The 10,688-nt window shown below is 45.6% G+C and overlaps 1 protein-coding gene across 1 annotated transcript in view; it reads left to right on the top strand.

Annotated features, from left to right (window-relative positions):
- Positions 1-6,036: 6,036 nt before the first annotated feature.
- Positions 6,037-10,688, top strand: part of Col17a1 (collagen type XVII alpha 1 chain) — a 47,811-nt gene continuing 43,159 nt past the window's right edge. Inside the window, exon 1 of the mRNA XM_006983308.4 lies at positions 6,037-6,215. The gene's annotated coding sequence lies outside the window, so the exon portion shown is untranslated. The remainder of the gene's footprint in view (positions 6,216-10,688) is intronic.

Here is a 10,688-nt window from a genome sequence, read left to right as displayed (position 1 = left end):
CCCTATGACCTTGATCATCTCAAAAGGTCTCCTCTCTCAACGCTGCTTTAAGATTAAGTTTCCAACATGTGACCTTGGTGGAACAGGCTGTGGCCACAGTAAAAGCAGGTGACTGCTAAGGCCAGCCTGTCAGGTATTTTTCTTGAGTACATTGTGCTCTTTTGCTGAAAGAGTATGAATGTTAAATATTTAGAAATAAATGTCAGGTTTTTTTTGTAGGGTATGTGTCAGAAATAGCATATGGTGGTTTCCCACCAATTAGATGTGTCACCTAGAGGTGACAAGGTCTAGTATTTTTCTATTGCCTAATTCCTAAATTCTTTCAAGACAGAAAACTGGGCCATTTTTAAGTCTCCCATTTACAATGTGATGGGGGGGGGGGTGAACATAGGTCAAAATGGGGGTGGGGGCAGGGGAGACTGGAAACAAAAGGAATAATCTCGTTATTGTTTTCATATCCCCCTGGAATGTAAGCTCTAGCACGGGGAGGTTTGAGGAAGGTAACTTGGCAGGGAAGGCAAATTGCTGTGGTCGGCGGGCACCTTGGAAAAATCTCAACACCCTCCCAGCGCCCGGTGTCTCTGCAGACTAACAACCATCACTAAATGCTGTGGGCTCTGTCCAGCCTCGCTGGTATTGGCTCCCACCCCAAGCTCCTTTTTAATTAATGAATCATGTTCACGTGTGTGTGCAAGTGTGCATGGGGTCTGTGAGTTATTTGGCGGCACTCTTACCCTGCTAGGAAATGTCACGAAACACGACAGAATCCACTAACAAGAGTTTTATTAAGATAAGAGAGAGGGACATGTGTCCTCAGGCCTGCGGAAAAGACATGTGCATAAGGAAAGAAGCCGGGAATATGGCGCCGGCTTATAAAGGCTGGGTTGCGCATGCGTACACAGGTTCATATGGCTACTCCATGCATGCGCGTAGATCACATGGTTGCGCTACACGCTTTACGCAACCATGCAAAGCCACGGGGTCCTGGTCACGTGAGACGTTTTGACCCAGAAATGGCTAGGCGGAAGTGTCTAGGTCCACCAGACATGGCCAACTGTGGGGGTGTGTTGTGAATCTATCAGGGTCACCCAGGCATGAGGTCAGAAGTCAACATGGGCTCCTTCCGCACTCACTCTCCGCCTTTTTTTAAAAATCAATTATTTATTTTTATTTGTGTGTGTTTTCGTGTGCAAGGGTGTGGGCACACAGAGGTCACTGACAGCCTGCAGAAGTCAGCTTTCTCCTTCCACCACGTGGCTCCCGGGGATGAGACTCTGCGCTAGACTTGAGGGCACACACTTTGACCTGCTGAGCCACAGCGCTAGCCTCCCGCTCTGTTTGGGACAGAACCTGATCCAGCTGGACTGGCTAGCCAGCCAGGTCCGGGAATCCTCCTGTTTCAGCCTCCCTGGCATTAGGGTTACAGACACAAGCCATGTGCCTGGCTTTTCGTCTGGCTTTGAATTCAGGTCCTCGCGTTTGAACGGCAAACGCTTTACCGCTTGAGCAATCTTCCCAAGCCCTCTTTTTATTTATCATTTCCTGAAGTCTCACTACTTTATCCCACTGTGCTGTCTCTGTCTTCAGTCTCTGTGTTGTCGTTGGTCATTCATTCCTCGGCCCAGAACTCACTGTTTCATCTCCACCTTCAATAATTCCCCCTCACCTCCTTTGGAATGATTGCACAGACAGACACATCCAAGCCTTCCACCCCTCCCCTCTGCTCTCCTTTGCTCACACTATGCTGACCCATCCTCCTCCAGCCCTGTTCTTTCCCACTGTACCCTGTACTTGAAGTTCTTTCTCCAACCTCAGTTTCTAATACCACCCAACCCTCAAGATCTGGCTCCAATGGTGTCCCAAGCTAGAGGAGTCTCCAAAGTTCTGAGTTTACATTCTCCGTGTGTCACACATACATACTGAATATATCTCTATTTGTACAACTCAAGTCCACCTCAGTTGACGCCAGGCACTTTAGGATGACTTGCTCATGGTCCACACTCAGTAGGCAGTGGTTTTCTCATTCAGCAAATAAGTGTGAGTTTGGGGTGGATACATGAGTGAATAGATCTGAAGTTGGAACTGGAAGAAAGGAAACCAGCTCCTTTGTTATTATAATGAAGGAAGCAAGGAACACATCCGGGACAGACTGTTCAGGAAGCATTATAGACATGAAAAGAAACAGAGACCTAAAGCCACATGGGAAGGGAGGCTGTTACCAGCTCCCACATCCTTCTGGTAGCCAGACTTCTCCACAAACTGTAACACATGTCCTTATCATAATTCTTTATGGAGAAGTTCTGTTACCCAGAACCACGGTCACCAGGGAAGTCCAGGCAGACAGACCACCCTCTAGTCCTGGCAGCAGCGATAACAAAACACAAAAAGTAGTTTTTGTATTCTATTTTAATACATGGGGATTAGTTCTTTAAAAATCAGTGGATTTGCTGTTCAATAAAAAGAGTTGAATCAACAGATATAGAGATTAGAGTGGTGTCACAAAATATATAAAAAATATAAAACTATTTTGTTTTTCCCTACTCCCTTCTTGACGCCTTTTCCTTTTTGGTTTTGTTTTGTTTTGTTTGAGACAGGGTTTCTCTGTGTAGCCCTGGCTGTCCTGGAATGCACTCTGTAGGTCAGGCTGGCCTTGAACGCAGAGATCCCATGTCTGAGTGCTGGAATTAAAGGCATGGGCCACCAAGTCCAGCAATGCCCTTTCCTTTTGATTGTGTCTTAGGAACGATGTGCAAATGAGTACCCAAAATCTAGGATCTCTGGATGAAAGTACTAAGGCATCACTACCAACTGATGCTGCCTTATGGGAGGAAGGCCACAGAATAGGTGGAGTCTGTGGGACACAGTCATCAGAACCAACCAAACAAAGGAGAATGTGTACATATGAAGATATATACAGGAAGTACTTAACAAAAGCCACCAAGACCTGGGTTTATCTGTCACTTTTCAGAAATGTGTCTATCACTGATGGGAGAGTTCACTCGTTCCCACACTGCTCAGCTAGTGAAGAGTCTGGTCATGTGACGTCCATCTGCACCACACGTGAGAAGGCATCCTTTCTTCTCAGCCTGTTTTAAAGACATTGGATACATTTGGGAATAGGAATATTTTTCTGGGTGCCTTCTAAAGAACTTTGATTGGACTCCTAGCCAGTCAAAAATTAATGGGCCTAAAGTGATGATGAGTGGTTGTTAAGAGCTCTTGATGATTTTGTAAAGGGCCCCAATTTGGTTCCCAGCACCCACATAGTGTCTCATGACCACCAGCAACATCAGTTCTAGGGGGACCCAATTCCATCTTCTGGCCTTGGAGGGTACTTCACACTCTTAGTACCTGCAAATTCCTCATGCACATAAAATGAAAATAAATCCATATTTTTAAAAAATTGATTAATGACTCATTAGCACGGCTCTGGCTGTAAACAGGAGAGATGAACAGCTTGCCTTCTGGTGTCTTAGTCATTTCCGCTTCCGGAAGCTGACTCTCTGCTTCTTCACTTCCGCAGGAAGTCCCTTGTTTTCTAGTTATTCTAAAACATTCCTAATACTAAGAGTGTCACACGTGACTATTGACAGAACACAGCTTCTCTCTCTCCATGCACCATGGTAAGTCTCATACAGTTTTGTCAAGAACTGGAAACTAAAGACCTTGGGGAGGCAGAGGATGAATACTGAATTTTCCTTTTCTTCTTCCCCAAAGTATCTAGTGTAGAACCCATGAGCAGGACTAAACATACACATGAATATGTAGAAGCATATGTGCTTATATGTACACACAGGCTTATTAGCTGCTACGTTAGTTCGAGGGCCTGACTTTTCACAGAAGGTGGAGAACATCAGTATTATTACAGGAACCAGAAGGTGGAAAGCCCAGCCATGTTTATGCAGTGGTTACTTCACATGTTTTATATAGTAGCTGTAGTTAGTCGGTTGTCTTAATAGACAGATTTCTATCTAACCTTTTACTATCAATAAATTGCTTCAGTATCCTAGTGCTACTGACTGAAAAATCCCACCGTGTGCACATTTTTTATTTTAGGTTGTTGTTTGCAGGCAGTCTGATCTGTTTGACAGAGACTATTTTCCCCCTTTTCAAAACCATGGGTGTGCTGGGCATGATGCTGTGCGCCTTTAATCCCAGCACTTGGAAGACAGAGGCAGGTGGATCTCTGTAAGTTCCAGGCCATCCTGGTCAACACAGCAAGTTCCAGGCCAGCCAGGCCTACATAATGAGATCCCGTCTCAAAGCAGAAGAAAATCAAACCAAGGGAATACTTAAATTTAACGATCTGCGAGGTGGTGGTAAAAGGGATCGAAGGTCAAGTGGAATAGAGGTCCAGCCCTCTGTGAAGTATAGGGCCTTTGACCCGATTGCCCAGCCCGTCAGAACATCACCCTTTCTCTGCTACAAAGGTGGGGGGGAAGGCCGGTGGGACGGCTCAGCAGGTAAAGGCGCTTGCAGCCAAACTTGACAGCCTGAGTTCAATCCCACAAGGTAGGAGGAGAGAACTAACTCCCAAAAGTTTGCTCTGAACCTTGGCATGCGCACATACCCAGAGAGAGGGAGAGAGAGAGAGAGAGAGAGAGAGAGAGAGAGAGAGAGAGAGAGAGAGAGAGAAGATGAATAAATACATATAATAATAAAAAGCAGGACAATAATGAAGCCCGGTTCTTAGAACTGATATAATCCCTTATACAATAGGGACTGTTAAAACAATGTGTGTGAAATAAATAGCATATAACAGGCCTCATGAAAATTAGTTCTGTCAGGTTACTCCCCCAGGATCTGTGACTCAAGCACTCAGAGAGCGCGGGTAAAGAATGAAAGTTTAAGAACACTTTCCAGGTACCGTAGCCCACTCCCCTGCTGAGGTGTGAAGCCATGTGTGAAGGGGGGAACCTCTCTGCTCCTCCAGCTCACCAGGATTGTCCCACTTCAGAGCCTTCTCAGGTGCCTTGTTCTCTGTCCGGGCTCTAGACTACTCTAGACCTCCCCTCACCTAGGTAATCTCTGTCATGTATCAATTCAAATGTCACGTATTTAGTCCTACTCACAATCCTGCTTCCCCGCAGTGTCCAGAACTGTTTTTATAGCAGTTGTCACGTTCCTAATTATATAACCTTACATACATATTCTTTCTTGCAGATCAAATTGTGGCATGCCCCCCCCCCCAAGTCACGTGTGAAGTCTTAGCCACAAGTCTCTTGGGAATGCGACTGTATTGGAATAAAATGGCCTTTAAAGAAGTGATTGGCTTAAATTGGGCATTATGATGGGCCCTAATGCGATCTAACTGGTGGCCTTATAACAAGAAATGTGTGGTCACCTGATGTGGAGGACAAGAAGTTCCCTAGCCCTCTCTATAAGCATCTTTCTCCATCATCTCTCCATCATCGGTGGCTGAGTGCCCATTACCAACATGCTGTTGCTTTTAGGTATCGTCACCTATCAGGTCAACCTCTTTCAAAAAAGCAACCCTTAACCCACCAACAACTCAAGCTCGTCTGTCTCGGGCATTTACTTAGGCATCACTTCACTGTTTGATCCAGGTGAGTCTGGCCTGGCTTGGCCAGAATGAAGGAAAGAGGGCAAAGGCGTGGATGGGAGAAACATCTCGAATACACATTCTTCATGCTTCTTCCAGAGCTCAGGCACTTTGCCCACAGGTCCCTCATGAGCTGAGATGCCCTGTGAATCACGTACACTGGGGTTCAGGTACCCTGTGGTTTGGAGGAAGGGAACTGCTAGGTTATGGTTATTCCCCAGGTACCAGAGGTAGAGAGAAGTTGTGAAGGGTATTTCCTGGGGGCCCGTCCTTTGTTCCCTTCCCCACGGGTCTATAAACGGTTAATAAGCTGGCAGGAGCAGTTCTCTGCCAGCCTTCTATAAAGTTTGGTTCCTGGAGGCAGATTTTTTTTTTTTTTAAATCCAGCAAGTGTCAGATAATTGGAAGGGTGGAGTAAGGCTGCAAACCTCGGCACACCTTTGTCAGGACTTGTTTGGAAGCAAAACGCTGAAAGAAACAAGAGGGCGAGAAGAAGCGAACATTTTTGAAAGATCACTCAGCTTTAACACACCTTGGCTGGGTCTGGATAAAAAAAAAGTGCCACTGCAAACCTCTAGAAGAAAGGTATCCGAGGAAGAAAGAGGGGGTGTCTGCTCGAAGCTGTTTCCAGTTCCTCCAGACTCGAAGCCAGGTGAGTTATGGGAACACTGCGTTTTCTCCCTTTCTGAGACTTTGGTTTGAGGCTTGCTTTCGATTGTAAAATGTTTATGGGGGGAAAAAATAAGAGGAGATTTATGTCTGGTGTTCTGGTTGGAGCAGATAATTGGTCACACATTTGTGCATGCTGCTTAGGGTTGGTCTTTTAAAGGAATGCCAAGGAAGAGCCGTGTAAGGCAATGCGAAGCAGGCCAGTGGAGAGCCAGTGGGATCTTCCGGCAAGGACTTTACTCCATTATTGTCAGTACTGAAAAACGGCTTGTAGTAAACTGCTCTTGCCGGGTGGCTTCCCCCTCTGTCTCTCTCTTCCACTGGAGAGGGGAATGGCCCAGGAGGGGAGTTCAAGTTCAGGTGAGCAGAGGCCCCCCAGGCACAGCCTTGGCTGCCCCAGGCCTCTGCTGCAGCAGCAAGGTTCACATTAAGCTTTGGGGCCTAAGCAGACATTGCTGCTCATCCCTAATTTAATGGAAAGTGAAATCTTTGAATGGTGTAATTGGTCCAGGGATTTCCTAGAGTCAAACTGGAAGTAACCGAGAGAGGGAAGGAAGGAGAGAGAGAGAGAGAGAGAGAGAGAGAGAGAGAGAGAGAGAGAGAGAGAGAGAGAGAGAGAGAGACTTTCTATGTATATGCTCTCACTGGCCAATGTGGCCTCTCTTTTCCCTCCTCCCAAAAAAAAAAAAATCACTTTGGATTTAGACTTAGCAGTTTAGGTCCAACTGGACCACGGTTGTGGTAACTAGCACACTGCCCCTTCACTTTGAAAGCCAGGCCAGCTTCTGCCATCTCACTTCTCTCTAGAAGTGGTTATTCCACAGCCTAAAGTTTGGAACTGTTAGGTCCTCAAAACATGGTGAAGTTTTTAAGTATACTTATTGGAAACGCTGGACTGTGTCCTCTCTTGGAGCTGAGGCAGGAACCTGAGTAAAAACTAACACAGGTCCATCTGCTGATGGATGCCCTCAGATAATAAGGGGGTCTGTCTTGCTCTTAGGCCCTGCAAAATCTCACAGGAGTCAGACCAGTATGTACATGGGTCAGATACAGTGAAAAGCCCTGCTTTAAATCTGCACAGAAACCCCTCTGATTGGGGAAACGGATCAGGCCTAACGAGGTACCAAACACAGTCAGATTGTAACCAGTAGTCGTCTGTTGGCGATGCTTGGCTTATTCACCATCAGCGGTGGCAGCAGCCACAGTGGCCAATGAGCTGGCATAATCACAAGCTGATGTCTTAGCGGTGGTCATGAAAATCTAAGGTCGCCAAATGCACGAGGCAGCAAACGTAGGACACTACCTGTGGCATGACCCCACAACACAAACACCAGGGCTCTGGCTTCCCTGACCTTCAACCTGCTTGGCTCCTGTGTGCCATCAGATAAATGGCCAAGGCATGGTTTTCTCATTCTGCAGCAATTTCGATGTTACTTTATTTTAAAATGTAAAGTCTACAGAGACTGGAGTAACAATAAGCTGAAAACATTTTGGTTCTTTAGCAGAATATAGGAGCATTTATTCCTAAGATTAAAAGCCATAGATAAAAGCATTTATCTTCATCATCCTCTCCTCTGTGTCTTAGAAGACAAGGTCAAGGCCATGGTTTGCTGTCACACTGACAGCGCTTGGTCTTTGCTTGTGGGTGTGTTAGACCACATCCCTGCCTGAAGAGTTTTCAGTGGATGTGACACCATTCAAATAAAGTGTAAAGGGAGGAAAATACTCATCAAAGTAGAAAACGGTTTTCAAATTTTGTTTTCCTACATAAGAAAGTCATGTGGGGTTGTTTGGATATTTAAAAAAAAAAAGCATTAGCCATGAAATAACTATAAAGCAGCTCCTAAGGACAGAAGGTGGGCATGTTCTCACTCACAGGGAGGCTAAAAAAGTTGACGTCATAGACGGAGTAAGAATGGTGATCGCTGGAGGCTGAGGAATCCAGGGGGGTGGGAAGAGACAAGGCTGCCTGACAGTTATGGTCAGGTGGGGGGCTTGAGTCCCACAGCACAAGGGGCTGCCTGAGTTACCAGTCAGGTGGGGGGCTTGTGTCCCACAGCACGAGGGGCTGCCTGAGTTACCAGTCAGGTGGGGGGCTTGTGTCCCACAGCATGAGGGGCTGCCTGAGTTGGCAGCGAGTTATTGTGTATTTTATAAACAACTAGAAGAAAGGTTTGTAGGTGGCAATGCTCAGAAAAACAGATAATGGCTTTTAAGAAGATGGGAATGCCTTTTACCATGACTGGATCATTGCATGTGTACATGCATTTCATCATAACACACATTTACTATGTAACTTGAAAATAAATCTGAGATCCAGGCATATACCTTTAATCCCAGCACTCAGGACACAAAAGCAGGTGGATCGCTATGAGTTCAAAGCCAGCCTGAACTGCATGACAAATTCCAGGCCAGCCAAGGCTACATAATGAGAACTTGTCTCAAAATAAATAAAAATAAATATCGGGAGTGGTGGGGGGGACTAGAGATGGAAATCAGTATAACTTTGGGATTAAGAACTTCATAAATGAAGAACTTTTCCTTCATGCTAGTGAGGCAGCCCAAACATCTAGGAAGTTAGAAATTCTGTCAGAAGACAAAGCGCCCATTAAGTGGTACTTTGGGATCTCCAGAGCACAGCCAAGGACTGCCAGGAATGGCAGGTTCAGGCACGAAGCCGACCAAACTGTCTTTTCCCTGATGTTACACTTAAAAAAAAAAAAAAAAAAAAACAACTACCAGCTCTTGGAATGATTCAAACAGAAGTTCTGTGAGAAAAACTTCTCCGCCATGAGACAATCCCAGCCAGGTCTGTGCCTACCACAGTGTACTTCCTCTGAGGAACTCACAGGTAGTGCTTAGAAATGGCTCAAAATCACAAAAGTTGGGAAGCCACAAAAAGGCATCTGCCTTTATAGCAAGCTGTCTCTTCTTCTGGAAGCTGGGGAGCCTGTGGCTTTACGTTATAGAAACAGGAGGCTTGTTTTCAGAACTCGGGGAAGATGAAGAGCCTGCGAATGTCTGTTATTGTCCTGGATGCATGAAAACTAGCAGAATCAGCCTGTTAGTTCTGGAGACTGGCCTCTCACAGAGCGGTCACCCACCTGCCTTCATAGCTACAAGGAGAATCAGTCAATCCCATCAGTACCACTCGTGGAAGTATCAAAAGATGATACCTTGAATAGTAAAGGATTCAGCATTATACTAAACAGAGATTTCAGGGTAATATTTCCTATTGATTAAGTACCATTCTAGACAGCCAGTTGCTGCCCTAACCAGAGTCCCAGTGTACTGAAATGTTTAATCTCCTCAAATTCCTCCTGGCTCGTGGAAATGGTCAATTTGAAAAGAATAATGATAATGACAGTGATAATAACACAACAGAGAATGTCAGAGGTTCTGAGATGATTAATTCCTAAACTAACGATTTAAAGAGGAAGTCCAGCTTCACATAGACTGGCATGCACAGTCCAATAGGCCATAGACAGACTTCTGGTGTGGTCACCAGCCAGGTTTGGCCTTTAACGAGGCTAGGTTCCCCTATTAGGCTGTTTATGGAGTCGTTCCTCTTAGCCCCAGGAAACACAACTGTAAAGACGTTCTGTGGCATCTCAGAAGCAGCTAAATTTTTTCCATGATGCCACATTCCTTGTCTAGAGCTAGGCTTAAGAAACACCAGTGAACAAGGAGTTGGAACATTCAGCCAGGCCCCGGAGCGAACTCTCCCCGGTCTTGGCTAATGCCACCAGGTTGCTGATGCTGGTCTTATTTTGTCATGGTCTCATCAAGGAAGTCACCTCAGGCTACATCATGACTTGCATGGATGAGTCTTAGATATTTTTGCCTTTGTGTGTTCCTTCCTCCATTACAAACAAAACAAAAACCTCATAATAAAAACATAATCCAGATGAGTGCATTTACTTCCCTTCTGATTTTAAAAGAACTTAAAATAACTTTATGGTTTCTCAACACACACACACACACACACACACACACACACACACACACATACACACACACACACACACCACAAACAAACCCAAAACCATGTTGTGGGGCTAAAAAGACAGTTAATCATTTAAGGGCACTGGCTGCTCTTCCGGAGGACCCAGGTTTGATTCCCAGAACCCACATGGCTGCTTACAACCACCTGTGACTCCAGTTCCAAGGGATCCGATGCCTCTTCTGACCTCCACAGGCACCAGGCATGCATGTGGTACACAGACATATATGCAGCAAAACACCCATTCATAAAATTAAAAACAAACAAACAAACAAAAACACGTTGTAGATGCAGTCCACTATTCCCTGTGCCAACGTAGTAAGGCAACATGGAACCATAAGACAGGTGAAGGGTGCAGGGGGCACCCTGGGCAGAAACGGCTCGGATTCTACAATATGGACAGCATTGCACCAAAAGATGAAGCTGAAGAGAAGCTTAGCAGAAGCGAGGCAC

Source organism: Peromyscus maniculatus, chromosome 1 (genome assembly GCF_049852395.1).
Source record: "Peromyscus maniculatus bairdii isolate BWxNUB_F1_BW_parent chromosome 1, HU_Pman_BW_mat_3.1, whole genome shotgun sequence".
NCBI classification, from domain to species: Eukaryota; Metazoa; Chordata; class Mammalia; order Rodentia; family Cricetidae; genus Peromyscus; species Peromyscus maniculatus.
This window is presented reverse-complemented; position numbering and strand designations above follow the sequence as displayed.